We start from the raw sequence: 16,328 nt of genomic DNA, 5'->3' as shown, positions 1-16,328 counted from the left end.
TTGCAGCTGGTGTCTGAAGAGGGGATGGGGGACAATCTTGTTGGACTGAGCCCTTAACCCTTGGGATCTGATGCTTTTTCTAGGAAAATAGTTTCAGAATTCAATTACATTTTAGGACATCCTCCTGGTGTCACAGAATTGTTTTTATAATCTTATATGTGTATGTGTACATATATATATATTTGAAGCATAGTTAATTTATAAAGTTGTGTTAGTTTCAGGTATATGACACAGGAATTCAGTATTTTTTGTATATATATATATATATGTATGTATTCTTTTTCAGATTCTTGTCCCTTATAGGAGTATACTTCCCGATGCTATGCAGTAGGTCCTTATTGGTTCTATTTTATATATAGTAGTGTGTATATGTTAATCCCAAACTCATAATTTATCCTTCTCCCCTCCTCCAGAATTGTTTGATGTGTGAAAAACCCACACATCTGGTGTCAGAAGTGTAACGGTGTTGTAGTGGAGTATTGAGAGTATAAGAGACATGCAGAAGGAATGCATGTTTTATTTTACACTGATGATGTCAGTTTTCTCTATATGAAGCTTGCATTGGTCAGCTTAGACAAAATTATGCTGCATAACAGGCAATCTCAGTCACACAGGGTTCTCACTCATCTTACTTGTTCATTATTTAACTCTGTTCCATGTCTTCTTCATTCTTATACTTGGGCTGTGGAGGTAGGACCTCTCTGGGGCATGTTTACCTTCTGGGAGAGGAAAAGAACAGTGAGGAACTACTCAATGGCTTTCACAGCTTTTGGATATGATTTACATCACTTCCCATTGGGAAATGAAGTCACATTCAACTCTAACATTGGTGGAATAGGAAGTATACTCTTCATATAGGGAAGAGCATCAGGGAAGGGCAGTGTAGGGGTGGTAGCAAATATTCTTAAACAAATAATAATCTAACCATGAAGCAGCTTCATATTTTGAATATACTATAGCTTTAAATGGCTTCCCTGATGGCTCAGATGGTAAAGAATCCCAAGGAAAGGCAATGCCAAAGAATGCTCAAACTACCGCACAATTGAACACATCTCACACGCTGATAAAGTAATGCTCAAAATTCTCCAAGCCAGTCTCCAGCAATACGTGAACCGTGAAATTATAGATGTTCAAGCTGATTTTAGAAATGGCAGAGGAACCAGAGATCAAATTGCCAACATCCGCTGGATCATCAAAAAAGCAAGAGTGTTCCAGAAAAACATCTATTTCTGTTTTATTGACTATGACAAAGCCTTTGACTATATGGATCACAATAAACTGTGGAAAATTATGAAAGAGATGGGAATACCAGACCACCTGACCTGCCTCTTGAGAAATCTCTATGCAGGTCAGGAAGCAACAGTTAGAACTGGACATGGAACAACAGACTGGTTCCAAATCAGGAAAGGAGGAGTACGTCAAGGCTGTATATTGTCACCCTGCTTATTAACTTATATGCAGAGTACATAATGAGAAATGCTGGGCTGGAAGAAGCACAAGCTGGAATCAAGATTGCTGGGAGAAATATCAATAACCTCAGATATGTAGATGACACCACCCTTATGGCAGAAAGTGAAGAAGAACTAAAGATCCTCTTGATGAAAGTGAAAGAGGAGAGTGAAAAAGTTGGCTTAAAGCTCAACATTCAGAAAACTAAGATCATGGCATCCGGTCCCATCACTTCACGGCATATAGATGGGGAAACAGTGAAAACAGTGGCTGACCTTATTTTTTGGGGCTCCAAAATCACTGCAGATGGTGATTGCAGCCATGAAATTAAAAGACGCTTACTCCTTGAAAGGAAAGTTATGACCAACCTAGACAGCATATTAAAAAGCAGAGACATTACTTTGTCAACAAAGGTCTATCTAGTCAAGGCTATTGTGTTTCCAGTAGTCATGTATGGATGTGAGAGTTGGACTATAAAGAAAGCTGAGCACCAAAGAATTGATGCTTTTGAACTGTGGTGTTGGAGAAGACTCTTGAGAGTCCCTTGGACTGAAAAGATCCAACCAGTCCATCCTAAAGGAGATCAGTCCTGAGAGTTCATTGGAAGGACTGATGTTGAAGCTGGAACTCCAATACTTTGGCCACCTGATGCAAAGAACTGACTCATTTGAAAAGACCCTGATGCTGGGAAAGATTGAGGGCAGGAGGAGAAGGGGATGACAGAGGATGAGATGGTTAGATGGCATCACAGACTCAATGGACACGAGTTTGAGTAAACTCCGGGAGTTGGTGATGGACAGGGGGGCCTGGCGTGCTGCAGTTCACGGGGTCACAAAGAGTCGGACATGACTGAGTAACTGAACTGAACTGAACTACCTGAATTGTAGGAGAACCAAGCTCAATCCCTGAGTCGGGAAGATCACCGGGAGAAGGGAATGGCTACCCACTCCAGTATTGTTGCCTGGGAAAATCCTATGGACAGGGGAGCCTGGCAGGTTACAGTCTATGGGTCGCAGAGTTGGACATGACTGAGCGACTATTGCACACATAGCTTTAAATATACTAATGTTTATGTAATAATAAACAATGTATTGTTGATTTTACTGTACATTAAATCCATATGACTTTTGTCTGCCTACCCACGTTTTGCCTAATCTTCAGTTCCCACATTGTCTCGCCTTCTCCGTGCAGCCTTCTTTACTGATCACAGCATTTATTGCCTCTGCAGTGTACCCTGCCACTCTTGCCAGCCTTTACTGGCTGCTGTTCTGTCTTTATCTCTTGTAGTAAATAGGGAGTCTTGAAAACAGGGACTCCGTTGCACTTTCCACTGAGGATCTCAATCTATTCAAGGAAAATAGTAAGTTCTTAAGGAGTCAAGTTGAGCACTTTAGTATGGAATTTCACTTTTAGGGAGTAGTCTTCTGTGCTAACATGATATGATTCCCATTTTGACAGATGGCAAAATTGAGGCTTCAAGAAGTTTAGTGCACAGTCATGATTGAGACTGGCCTCCCTGACTCCTGAGACCACCTCAGCACTCTTACCACCCCAGCTGCCTTTCACTGCTCCATGGTATGCATGACTAAAGCACATTTAATCTTTATGAATAATTTTTGAGACCCATGTTCAGGACTGTCCGTGATCTGTATCATTGAGGTAAGATAAATGGCATCTACTGGAAGGTCAGCTGCTGAGTATATTGGGTTAAAGGAGCTAAGGAAGTAAATCACTCAGTAAGTGAACTTCGAAAGGCCAAGGTATTAAACTCCAAGTCAACCAGGATTTAATTTACTTGTTACTGAGGCAAATTCCATTTTTACTGCACGCTGATAAAAGCCTGAGCTCTGTTGCCAAGATTCAAAAGAAATCTTAGTGGTCATTTTACCCTCCGTTGGTAAGAAAATGGAGACTGTCAAATTCAGGAAGCCTAGAAGAAAGAGAATAAAGGAGAGAATGCAGAGCACTTCTCCCCTCCCTTGGTCTGTCATCTCTCTTTTCAGAACAGATGGAATCACCCCATCTTCCTCATCTGGATCTTGGTGCTCTGGGAACAGAGATCTCTTCCTGTGGCCAGCATCCCCTTTGGATAGCCAGTTACTTTGGGCTAGAAGGTGGAAAACTCAGCATTTCTGCAGATGTCAAGCTCAATAGAGGAGCCCCTCTGCCTCTCTAGAGCCCTCAATCCCTTACCTTTCTCATCCCAGACTTCTCTTGCTTGTTCTCTTTAACTAGCAAGGCCACTATCAACTACACATGTGTCCAGTTCACTTAGACTAGAAGTCACTCAGAAAGCTTCTTTTCCTCCTGGAATTCCCTATTCAGCTCTCAGAATCAGGCCCTATTCCATGCTGGCTCCAACATCTCATGTAAAGACTACTTGTTTCAGGAAGGATGCCAGGCTTGGATTCATCTGGATGCCCTCATTCCAGGTTTCCACCCCAGTTCAGGACAATTACAAAGAGCTATGTACATGGGATCTACTTGGCACAGGGAAAGGGCTCCAGTTGGAGGAGTCAGTGGAATAGGGATCTAACCTTACTCTTACAGGTGCTGGAAGTGTAGCTTTAGGCCAGTCTCTTGACATCACTAGGCTCAGTCTTTCTTATCTACAAATATGATAAGAGTGCCTACCTTACAGACCTCTTCCAGCAGTTTGTGATATTCAAGAGGGTTGATATGTTCATTCATTGAATAAACTCTTATTGAGCAGGTATTATCTGCTAGATCCTACGGATACAGCTGTGGATAATAGGAGCTCAGTTCTCTCTTTCTTTTTTTAAAATTTATTTTATTTATTATTTATTTTTCTCTGTGCTGGCTCGTCATTGCTGCGTGCAGCCTTTCTCTAACTGTGGGAAGTGAGGGCTACTCTTAGTTGTGGTGAGTGGGGGCTATACTTTGTTGCAGGGCATGGGTTTCTCATCACAGTGGTTTCTCTTGCTGTGGAATGAGAAGAATGGTGACATCATGTCAGAAGAAGAGCATGGAGGATGGGATGTATTCTTGCAGCCATTTTTTTTGGTTATTTTTTGTTTTATTTGGTCATACCGTGTGGCATGTGGGATCTTAATTCCCTGGCCAGGAATTGAACCTGTACCCTATGCAGTGTAAGCACAGAGTATTAACCACTGGACTGCCAGGGAAGTCCCATGACAGCCATTTTTGGAAAGTACAGCTTGGTCCGTTGTGATAACATGTAAATGCTCCGGTGAGGGCTGGGCAAATGGGAAATGGTCAGCCAGTGTTAACTGTTTGCTGTTAGGTGCTTTGATGGAAAATCATGTGATTTCTGATGTCTCTTAGAAAGTCCAAAACGTTATGCAAACGTGAAGGATTGGTCTTTTTATTCTGTATTCCATGGTACCTTTTATTTCCCTTTAAGGCCATTTTAGCTTCAAGTTTCCCAAAAGCAGAGACCACACCTTCTTAGCTTTGCTGGATTATTTCACGCTTTGATTTGTTACCAGAAAATATGAGCTCCCTTATTGATTGTATAGATGAGATATAAAGGAGATGGAAGATTGGCCTGTGAGAATGAAACTAGAAAATCAACACTTAATGGATGCAGTCGTGGGTGTATTTTATGTATTTAGTTATTATGCTGCTGCTTAGTTGCTCAGTCATGGCCAATTCTTTGTGACCCAATGGGCTATAGCCTTCTGGGCTCCTCTGTCCATGGGATTTTCCCAGGCAAGAATACTGGAGTGGGTTGCCATTTCCTTTTCCAGGGGATCTTCCTGACGCAGGGATTGAAACCCTTTTTTTACTTGGCAGGTCTCCTGCTTGGCAGGTGGATTTTTTACCACTGAGCTATTTTTAGTTATTTATATATGTATACATATACATATATATTATATATAAATATATACATATTGCAAACCACCCCAAACCCAATGGCATAGAAGAATGGTCATTTGTTCAGAATTTTAGGCAGGCAGGAATTTGGGTAGAGCTTCGCTGGGACACTCATCTTTGCTTTATCTGGTGTCAGCCACGGCATCTTAAGAATCAAGATGGCCTCACTCACATGTCTGGGTCCTGGCTGTCCACTGGGGCACCTTGCTTCTTTCCTATGTGGCTTCTTATCCTCCAGGGTCTCTTTCTCACTGTATGACCTCCCCAACAGGTTAGCTCAGATTTCTTTCCATGGAAACTGTTTCCTAGAAGTTAAAAATGGAAGGAAAAAATATGGCATATGACAGCAGTGGGCATCTGGACCCCCACCAGTTACCAGGCACTGTTCTAACAGCTTTATGTGGACCATTACGCAGGTGGGCAAACTGAGGCAGAGTTTAAATATTAATAACTTGCCTGGAGTTGTGCAGATCATTCATGTGCCCAGAGCCATGCCTGTGGGTCATTCCTTGTGCTCTACTGCTATTTTTTTTATTTTAATTAAAAAAATTATTTATTTTTTAATTGAAGGATAATTGCTTTACAGAATTTTGTTGTTTTCTGTCAAACATCAACAAATTTTTATTTTTTTAAATTATGAAAGTAATTTAAAAATGCTTCTAACACATTTATGGGAGACTTGGAAAATACAGAACAAGATTATATATAGTTTCACTATATACTACAATTATTTAAATAGATAAATTAAGCTTTTTAGTTGGAGTTTCAATATCAAACTCTCAAAAATTAATGGAATAAATATACAGAGAAGTAGAAGGATATAGTAGACTTGAAAAGCACTGTGAACCAATTCAATATAATTAAGATTTATATAATTTTCACACAACAGTAGGATACAAATCCTATTCAAGTTCCCATAGACTGTAAAGGAAACTAGGAGACATAAACTAGGAGACACTGGAACATACTCAGGGACATAAAACAAGGTACAAAAATTTCATCATCTAAAAGTATTGAAATCATACAGAATCTGTTCTCTTATCACTGTGGAATTATGTTAGAAATCAATATCTAAAGATATTTGAAAATAACCCACACATTTTAAAGTACAGTGTGACACTTACCAAGAGAGATCTTCAACTTAGCCAATAAGTTGGCTCAATAAAGTTACACTGAAAAAAACACAGAGGGTGTTGGCAAAGAAAGCATTTAAATGAGAAATTAGTATCAAAATGAGAAATTAATATTAAAGATACTTTAAACAAAATTTCATGTACTTGGAAATTAAATGTCCACTTTTAAATGATGAGTGTATCTAAGAAGCCATAACAAGGAAAATTAAAAAATATTTGTAAAATAATAAAAACGAAAAGAGAATTTACCAGAATTTGTTGCATGCAGCTGAAGCCGCTCAAGGCAGTGAAATACAATATGGAGTCCTGAATAAGGTATGAAAACAAATAATGGACACTAGCATAAAATTTTGTGAAATTTGAACAAAGTCTGTACTTTATCTACTGTCATTTCTTAAATTGCTGACAAGGCTCACAGATTGGGCCAGAATAGTCAAAATAATGTGGATAACAGCAATTAAACTAACCGACTATTGAGTGGCTACTTCCAGCACAAGGGGCTTTCCGAAGTTTCTTTACTTCACTGACTCCTCCTTTCCACCCCAGAGCCCCACAAGCTAGCTCTTACTCTCCTTATTTTGTAGACAAAAAAACAGACACAGAGAGGTCAAATTATTTGGATAATTTGCCCAGGCAAGATTTAATGGTAGCGGACTAATTTGCATTAACCAACCTGGAGAAAGGGTGTGTGGATGGCAGGGGTGAGGGGACAGAGCCTCCAGAACTGCCTGTGGGGAGCGGCCTTCATCTACGGGCATCTTGGCCCTGGGCAGGGGGTGGCCTGTGCTGGCAAGAGCCCATTGCTGTCCTCTGCCGGGTCACTCCCTGCAGTCACTGCCTCCTTTGCTGTGGCTCCTTGCTCACCACACGGCCTTCTTCCTGTAACTCACCTTCCTGCACTGGGTGCCTGCAGGGAAAAGGGGCGCCGGCACATAGAGGCAGGGGTTCCAGTCTGCTGGGCGCTTACTCAGGACTCGAATACTTGCCATTGCCGTTGCCTGAAACGCCTCTGATCTTGGCTCTAAGGAGGTGGCCTTACTTTAGCTAAATGGCCCTTCTTCCTCATATTCCCCACACCTAACCCTGGTGTTTATCATTCTCTGTTGGCTATTTACAGATTAAAAAAATTAACAGGGACTTTCCTGGTTGTCCAGTGGTTAAGACTGCACTTCCACAGCATGGGGCATGGGTTCAATCCTTGGTCAGGGAACTAGAATCCCTTGTACCACACAGAGCAGCAGTCCCCCACCAGAAAAAATTAACAGACTCTTGTTTACAGCAGTTTGGGGTTCAAAGCTAAGTGGAACTGAAGCTATGGAACATCCCCACATAGCCCTCGCTTCCTGCCCCTCCCATATGCACCAGTGTGACACATTTATTTCCTCAGTATTGACCAAAGTCCATAATTTACATAAGCAGACACTCTTTTTGTTGTACATTTTATGGGTTTTGACAAATTTGTAATAGCATATAGCCAATGGTATAGGATCATTCAGAGTAGTTTTATTGCCCTAAAAATTCTCTGTGCTCTGCCTGTTTTTCCCTGCTTCCCCCGGACTCCTGGCAACTTTTGGCCTTTTTACTACAGCCATAGTTTTGCGTCTTCAGAATGTCATGTAGTTGGAATCATACAATATGTAGCCTTTTCAGATGGGCTTCTTTCACTTAGTAATATGCATTTAACTCTCCTCTGTGTCTTTGCATGACTTAACGCGTTTCTTTTTTTTTTTCTTCCATTTATTTTTATTTGTTGGAGGCTAATTACTTTACAACATTGCAGTGGTTTTTGTCATACATTGAAATGAATTAGCCATGGATTTACATGTATTCCCCATCCCGGTCCCCCCTCCCACCTCCCTCTCCACCCCATCCCTCTGGGTCTTCCCAGTGCACCAGGCCTGAGCACTTGTCTCATGCATCCAACCTGGGCTGGAGATCTGTTTCACCCTAGATATACATGTTTCGATGCTGTTCTCTTGAAACATCCCGCCCTCGCCTTCTCCCACAGAGTCCACAAGTCTGTTCTATACATCTGAGTCTCTTTTTCTTTTTTTGCATATAAGGTTATCGTTACCATCTTTCTAAATTCCATATATATGTGTTAGTATACTGTAATGGTCTTTATCTTTCTGGCTTACTTCGCTCTGTATAATGGGTTCCAGTTTCACCCATCTCATTAGAACTGATTCAAATGAATTCTTTTTGATGGCTGAGTAATATTCCATGGTGTATATGTACCACAGCTTCCTCATCCATTCGTCTGCTGATGGGCATCTAGGTTGCTTCCATGACCTGGCTATTATAAACAGGGCTGCGATGAACATTGGGGTGCACGTGTCTCTTTCGGATCTGGTTTCCTCAGTGTGTATGCCTAGAAGTGGTATTGCTGGGTCATATGGCAGATCTATTTCCAGCTTTTTAAGGAATCTCCACATTGTTTTCCATAGTGGCTGTACTAATTTGCATTCCCACCAACAGTGTAAGAGGGTTCCCTTTTCTCCACACCCTCTCCAGCATTTATTGCTTGTAGACTTTTGGATAGCAGCCATCCTGACTGGTGTATAATGGTATTGCTGGATAATACTCTATTGTCTTGATGTACCACAGTTTATTTATCCACTCCCCTTCAGAAGAACATCTTAGTTGCTTCCAAGTTTGGGCAGTTATGAATAAAGCTGCTGTAAATTTTGGGTGCAGGCTTTTGTGTAGACCTAAGTTTTCCACTCCTTCGGGTGTGTCTAAGAGCATGTCTAAGAGCATGTTTAGTTTTGTCAGAAACTGGCAAACTGTCTTCCAGAGTGGCTGTTCCATTTTATAATCCCCATCAGCAATGAATGTGAGTTCCTGTTGATCCAGATCCTCACCAGCACCTAGTGTTGTTATTATTTCTGATTTTGTCCATTCTTAATAGTGGTGTAGAGGTATCTCATTGCTGTTTTAACTCACAGTTCCCTAATGACAGGTGATGTTGGGTCTCTTTTCATATGCTTATTTTCCATCTGCATTTTCTGTGGTGAGGTATCTATTTGTTCAGATTTTTCCTCCAGTTTTTAATCATGTTCATTTTCTTATTACTGAATTTTAAGAGTCCTTTTTTAACATTTTAGTTAACATTCCTTTTCGGAAATATCTTTTGTAAATATTTTCTCCCAGTCTGTGGCTTATTTTCTGATTCTCTGGATAGATAAATTTTTTTTTTCTCCCCAACTAAAATATATGTTCTATTAGATTAGAGACTTTTATTTATAGGTAATCATTAAATATTATAAATAAGGGAAGAAAGAAGAATGAATTCGCATTTTGGTCTGTGTATCAGTGTTTTATTACTCTGGTTGAAGTTAATCTACCCCTAAAAGAGAATCCACCCTCAGCCTGTTGACATCAAGTTTTGGATCCTGATGAGGGAGAGTCTCAGATCTTGGGAAATTCATCAAGGTTTGCTATGGCCTTGGAAACCCTCCTGGGCACCAGCTTGCCTCTTCCCTTGGCATGACCCTCTTTCTTGTTATACAGCTTCTTTCTATCATCAGCAGATTGTCTATCTTATGGATGATGATGGGTTTTCAAAACTGAGACCCTCTCCCGATTATTTTGCCTTCTACAAAGGAGTGCATAGTTATGTCCAGTTTTGCCAGTCCTGTGTCAAAGAGTTCCAAAGGTCCTGCCCCAAAGGGACCACCAGCACTGTTGTGGGGTTGTTTGTATGTAGCTCACTTGCCACTGGCCACTTTACTCTCCCCAGTTTCTTTTCTTTTTAAAAAAAAAATTTTATATATTTATTATGGCTCTGCTGGGTCTTCATTGCTGTGTAAACTTTCCTCTAGTTGCAGCTAGTTGGGGCTACTCTCATGCTGCACAGGCTTCTCATTGCAGTGGCTTCTCTTGTCGCAGTGCACAGGCTCTAAGGCGAGCAGGCTTCAGTAGTTGCAGCATATGTGTTCAGTAGTTAGTAGTTCAGTAGTTATGGTTCATGGGCTCAGTTGCTCCAAGGCATGTGGGATCTTCCCGGATCAGGGATCAAACCCATGTCTCCTGCATTGGCAGGCGAATTCTTTACCACTGAGCCACCAGGGAAGCCCTCTCTCCAGTTTCTGCCCTTTCACTCCAGCAGCCACTGGACCCTGCTGGGCTGTGGGAGTGGACCTGGACCTAGAATTTGTGTTGCTATATCACCTTCCCAGAAATAAGTGTTCAAGATATTATGTGCTAATCTCCTCGCAACCCTTGCTGTCTTTGGAGCTGGGAAAAGGTAGATGGAAACAGATGGATATGGTGATAACATTGATAATAGCTAATTTTTTGAGCACTTAACATGTGCTAAGTCCCATGCTGAGTATATAATAAATATTATCTACTGTAATCATCAGAAACTCGATCACACAGGCATGTGTGTGCTTAGTCACTCAGTCGTGTCTGACTCTCTGTGACCCCATGGACTGTAGCCCATCAGGCTCCTCTGTCCATGGGGATTCTCCAGGCATGGAGAAAACCCAGGGGATTCAAACTCAGGTCTCCTGCATTGCAGGCAGATTCTTCCATCTGAGTGACCAGGGAAGCTCACTTATTGCTATTATCATCCCCATGTTTCAGGTGACCAAACTGAGCCACAGAGAGGGTAAGTACCTTTGCAAAGGTCATTCAACAAGCAAATGGCCAAGCCAGGATTTAAGCTCAGACCCCGTGCCGTGCCTTTGAATACCACACCATAGCCCTCTTGCCTGCTGGAAAAAGTATCTTCCTCACAACTCTGCAGAGAACACAAAATTGGCCTTTTGCACCTGTGATTCTGGCTGCCCTGCCTGAACCCTGGAGACTTCCCCAGGGGCACCCCCAGTTCTGGCATCCTCTTCTCTCCAGACTCTGCTGCTCCCCATGGAGCCTTCGTCCTCCCCCAGAAACTTGCAGCTTCGAGGCAAAGGTGCCCTAATCTCCCCCTCCAGTCTTCCTGGAGCTCTTATTAGCAGTACCTTCTCATAATCCATTCAAGGAGACCTTGCGGGTTCCAAACTACAGCATTTAAAATAGTTCACTGCCTCATAAACAGCACTCCGCAAGGACGCTGCAGGCCTGTGTTGGTTGAGACACTCAGTTCCTGTGTTTTCAGGTTTGGCTTTACCTTTCTCAGCTGTGGTTACTTTCTTATTCCGGGCAGGCTGACTTTTGTCAGGGCAAGGTTGATGTGGGGGCTGGCAGAGTGCCCCTCCTGTATTCCCGTGTGATGAGGCACCAGAGGGATGTTCTTCTTCTCTCCTTCGTTCTGAGTGAGCAGGGTTTATCCAAGGGGATAAAAGACTGGAGAGGGGGCAGGAGAAAGGATTAGGAGACCTACAGAATACAAGAGTCACATCCTGAGGGTCCTCCACTAGAATGTTTCCCGGGAGATCAGGAGTGGCTAACCATGTACATTAACCTCGCATCCTCTGGTGGCCCCACCACAAATGAGAAAGTGGAGCCTAGGGAGTGACTGTCTCCAGTTATTATACAGCTAACAAGTGGATCCACTGAAGATGGTTCAAACAAAGAGATCTCACTTCATAAGGCAAGGGCAAGGTTAAGACTGATAAGCCACCTAGACAGGAGCGACCACAAGATGTTCTGAACACCTACAAGCCTAAAAGATCAAGGAGTGGAAAGAGTGGGACCAGAGATGGGTGAGAACTGGACCCATGGAGGTCGACCTAGAATCACAGAGGGACCCAGCCACTGCCAGGACCAGGATTCAAAGCAAGGAAGGAACAGGGAAGAAATACCCCGACTCTCATTTCTCCTGATCTCCCATCTGTCCGGAGGCTCCCATTGGCCAAACCCATCCAGACCCCAGATGATGCAGCCTAAAGGGGTCAGTCATCCAGGCACACAGCAGGATGGAGGAGGAGGGGACAAGTGTCTGCATATGTGCAAATGGAGTGCAACCAGCATAGCAGTGCAGCTGGATTTTGAGTCATGAGCTCTTAAGAGCCCTTGTCCTTTGCTGTGGTTCTTCGCTGTGGCTGAGATGCCCCTCCACCATGCAGCACTGGATGGATGCACTGGCCTGACTCACCTCTTTATTAATTAGAATTATTCTTCTCCCACTTTTCCCTTCCTCCTTCCCCTTGTAGGAAGGAACCTGTCCCAGAGAATGAAATTGCCTGGGTCCAGGCTTTTGGCCAGCTGGATCCCACCACAGCCCTGACTGCTGATTTCATGGGTTTTTTGTTTACTTGTTTTTTTGGATTTATGCTTATATGGCTTGGTGATGGATCCTGGAGAATTGCCTCCAATTTCTAATCGGCCAACTTCCCTTCTCACCCTCCACATGCACCAGCTCAGTATTTCCTCCAAAGTCTTGCATTTCTCTAGGTTTTACTGCCTTTACTATGAGTGGTCAGCCGATGGCATTACCACTGCCCTGTTGCTGTTCTTCTGGGCAGGGACTAAAGCCTGGTGAGTGCTCTGATCGCCCAGACCAGAGAGAAGCTGAAGCAGTGATGACTGTCTTGGGTGGTACCCCAAGATCAAGTGCAAGATATGAGGGGTGTAAAACACAAGGGGTGGTTGACTGGAAAGCATTGGAACACTGAAAGGTAATCCCTCTGATATGTAAGAAAGCCACTGTCAGGGCAAGAGGGACGGAGAAAAGTTTGTCTTCTACTGTGTCTAATGTGATACCAACAAGGTGCCTGTCTTTTTCTTGCAGCTTCTAGACCTGCTAAACCTGGCTGGTCAGATGTTTGTCCTAAAACACCACTCTTTGAGGCAGTGGGACTTCTGGATATCCCTGTCAGACCTGAATTCTTGACTTCTCGCAGACTCCCCTCCACACACCCACCTGGATGCTGATCTCCAGTGTCTGTCTGTCTTGCATTTCAATCATCAGCTTTACAAAGGATGATTATGACAGTGATGATCCCAACATTTCCCACACTTGAGCTGCTGTTCCAAGTACTTTATAAATTTCACAGCACTGTTATTATCCCCATTCCCAGGTGAGGATAGCAGGCTTTAGCGAGATCACATGATTTGGCCAAGATCATAGCTCAGTTGGTAAAGAATGTACCTGCAATGCAGGAGACCCTGGTTTGATTTCTGGTCAGAAAGATATGCTGGAGAAAGAATAGGCTACCCACTCCAGTATTCTTGGGCTTCCCTTGTAGCTCAGCTGGTAAAGAGTCCACCTGCAACGTGGGAGACCTGGGTTCAATCCCTGGGTTGGGAAGATCCCCTGGAGAAGGGAAAGGCTACCCACTCCAGTATTCTGGCTAGAGAATTCCATGGACTGTACAGTCCATGGGGTCACAAAGAGTTGGACACGACTGAGCGACTTTCACTTCACTTCACTTCATACACTAGTAAGTCTTATGTAGATCCTGAATCCAAGCCTAGAGAAGCCTCCAGGGCCCACATCTAGTTATGACCCTGTATTGCCTATTGATGACAGAGGGTGGGTTTTTCTTTCTTCCATCTGCTTTGTAAAGGCTTTATTAAATTATAATTGATATACAATTAAGTATACATATTTAACAATAAAAACTGATGAGTCCTGACATATGTATACAGCCATGAAACCATTGCTATAATCAAGATAGTGAATATGTCTATCACTTCCCGAAGCATCCTATTCTCCTTTATAATCCACCCCTCACTACCCCCAACCTTGTTCCTAGGCAACCAATTGTCTGCTTTCCATCTGTATAGATTAATTTGCATTTTCTAGAATTTTATATATGGAAACAGACAGCATGTTGTTTTTTTCTTTTTTTTTTTGGTCTGACTTCTTTCAGCATAATTATCTTGAGGTTCATCCATGTTATTGCACATGTCAAATTCTTCTTATTGCTGAATAGTGTTCCCCTCTACACTATACTATATTTGTTCATCCATTTGCCTCTTGATGGACACTTGAAGCTTCCAATTTTTGAGGATTAGAAATAAAACTACTAAGAAAACTCAGGTACAAGTCTTTTATGGACATATGCTTGTATTTCCCCAGGGTAAGTACCTAGAGGTTGAATGGCTAGATATAGTAGACATATATTTAATATTATAAGGTATGGCCAAACTATTTTCCAAAGCACTTGTGCTGCTTTATATCCCTCCCAGCGGTGCATAAGGAGTTCTAGTTGCTCCACTTTCTTGCCAACATTTGGTATAGCTTGTTTTTTTAATTTTAGCCATTCTAGTAGGTATATAGTTTCTCATTGTGGTTTTAATTTACATTTTCCTGATGACTAGTTATATTAGGCATCTTTTCAGGTCTTATTTGCCGTCTGTTTATCTATTTTAGTGATATGTCCTTTCAGATGTTTTGCTTATTTTAAAAATGATTGGATTGTTTGTCATCTTATTGAGTTGCAAATGTTCTTTATATATTCTAGAACATGCCCTTTGTCAGATAAGGTTTTGCTACTTTTCATATGCAACATTTTCATTTTTATAACAGTCTCTTTTAAAGACTGAAAGTTTTATTTTTTATTTTTCATGGAAGTATAGTTAATCAACTATTCACTCCAGTATTCTTGCCTGGAGAATTCCATGGACAGAGAATCCTGGTGGGCTACGAGTTTGTGGGGTCACAGAGGGCAGACACGACTGAGTGACTAACACATACATAGTTGATTAACAATGTTGTTAATTTCTAGTGTACAGCAAAGTGATTCAGTTATACATATATCCATTCTTTTTCATATTCTTTTCCATTATAGTTTATTCTGAGATATTGGATATAGTTCCCTGTGTTATACAGTAGGACCTTGTTGTCCATCTATTTTATATCTAGTACATTGTATCTGCTAATCCCAAACTCCTGATTTATCCCTCTCCCACCCCATTTCCCCTTGGTAATCGTAAACTTGTTTTCTATGTCTGTGAGTCTGTTTCTGCGTTGTAAATAAGTTCATTTGTATCATGTTTTATATCCCACATGTAAGTGATATTATATGATATTTGCCTTTCTCTATCTGGCTTACTTCACAGAGTGTGATAATCTCTAGGTCCATCCATGTGCTGCAAATAGCATTATTTAATTAATTTTTGTGACCAATATTCCATTGTATATATGTGCCATATCTTCCTTATCCATTCATCTGTGGATGTACATTTAGGTTGCTTCTATGTCTTGGCTATTGTTAATCGTACTGCAATGAACATTGGGGTGCATATATCTTTTTGAGTTATGATTTTCTCTGGATGTATGTCCAGGAGTGGGATTGTTGAATCATACAGTAGTTCTATTTTTAGTTTTTTAAGGAACCTCCATAGTGACTGTATAAGTTTACATTCCCATCAGCATGTAGGAGGGTTCCCTTTCAAAGAACAAAAGTTTTGAATTTTTTTTCACACTTTGTGGGTTTTTTTCCCTCTGGCAATTATCTGAAGAGGAGCTATTTCTTTTGTTATTATGATTATTGTGGTAAAATATATACATAACACTAAAGTTCCTATTTTAGCTAATTTTAAGTATACAGTTCAGTGGCATTAAGTACATAACACTGTTATAGTTTGAATTTTTTTCAATCCTTTTAAAGAATTTTTGGCAAACTCAAGGTCACTAAGATTTCCTCCTGTGTTTTCTCTGAAAGATTTCACAGCTTTAGTCCTTACAGATCAATCTGAAGTTAAATTGTATGTATGAAATGGTCAAGGTTCATTTTTGTATAGGGTTAAACACTTGTTCCTACACCATTTATTGAAAAAACAATCCTTTTTTCATTGAATTACATGGACATTTTTGTCAAAAATCAATCGTTTGTTTTTGACTATTTTCCTGGTTTGTTTTTCACTCTAATTCTGGACAAGGTGCCATCTGATTTTCACGTACTATCTTCCTGTATAGACTCCCTCACTTGTCACTCTGCACTGATCTGGCTCTGACCTTCCCTCCATACTGCTTGATAGATGTCTAGTGGT

At 41.5% G+C, this 16,328-nt stretch overlaps 1 long non-coding RNA gene across 1 annotated transcript; it reads right to left on the bottom strand.

The window, feature by feature from the left end:
• Positions 1-426: 426 nt before the first annotated feature.
• Positions 427-13,611, bottom strand: LOC110134393 (uncharacterized). The gene is made up of 6 exons (XR_011491789.1): positions 13,252-13,611; positions 11,557-11,732; positions 6,690-6,746; positions 6,432-6,479; positions 5,480-5,612; positions 427-719 (listed from the first exon to the last, which is right to left on the bottom strand). It is a non-coding gene; the product is annotated as an uncharacterized lncRNA (long non-coding RNA).
• Between the last annotated feature and the right edge of the window lie 2,717 nt (positions 13,612-16,328).

This window comes from Odocoileus virginianus, chromosome 2, assembly GCF_023699985.2.
Source record: "Odocoileus virginianus isolate 20LAN1187 ecotype Illinois chromosome 2, Ovbor_1.2, whole genome shotgun sequence".
Taxonomy (NCBI): Eukaryota; Metazoa; Chordata; class Mammalia; order Artiodactyla; family Cervidae; genus Odocoileus; species Odocoileus virginianus.
This window is presented reverse-complemented; position numbering and strand designations above follow the sequence as displayed.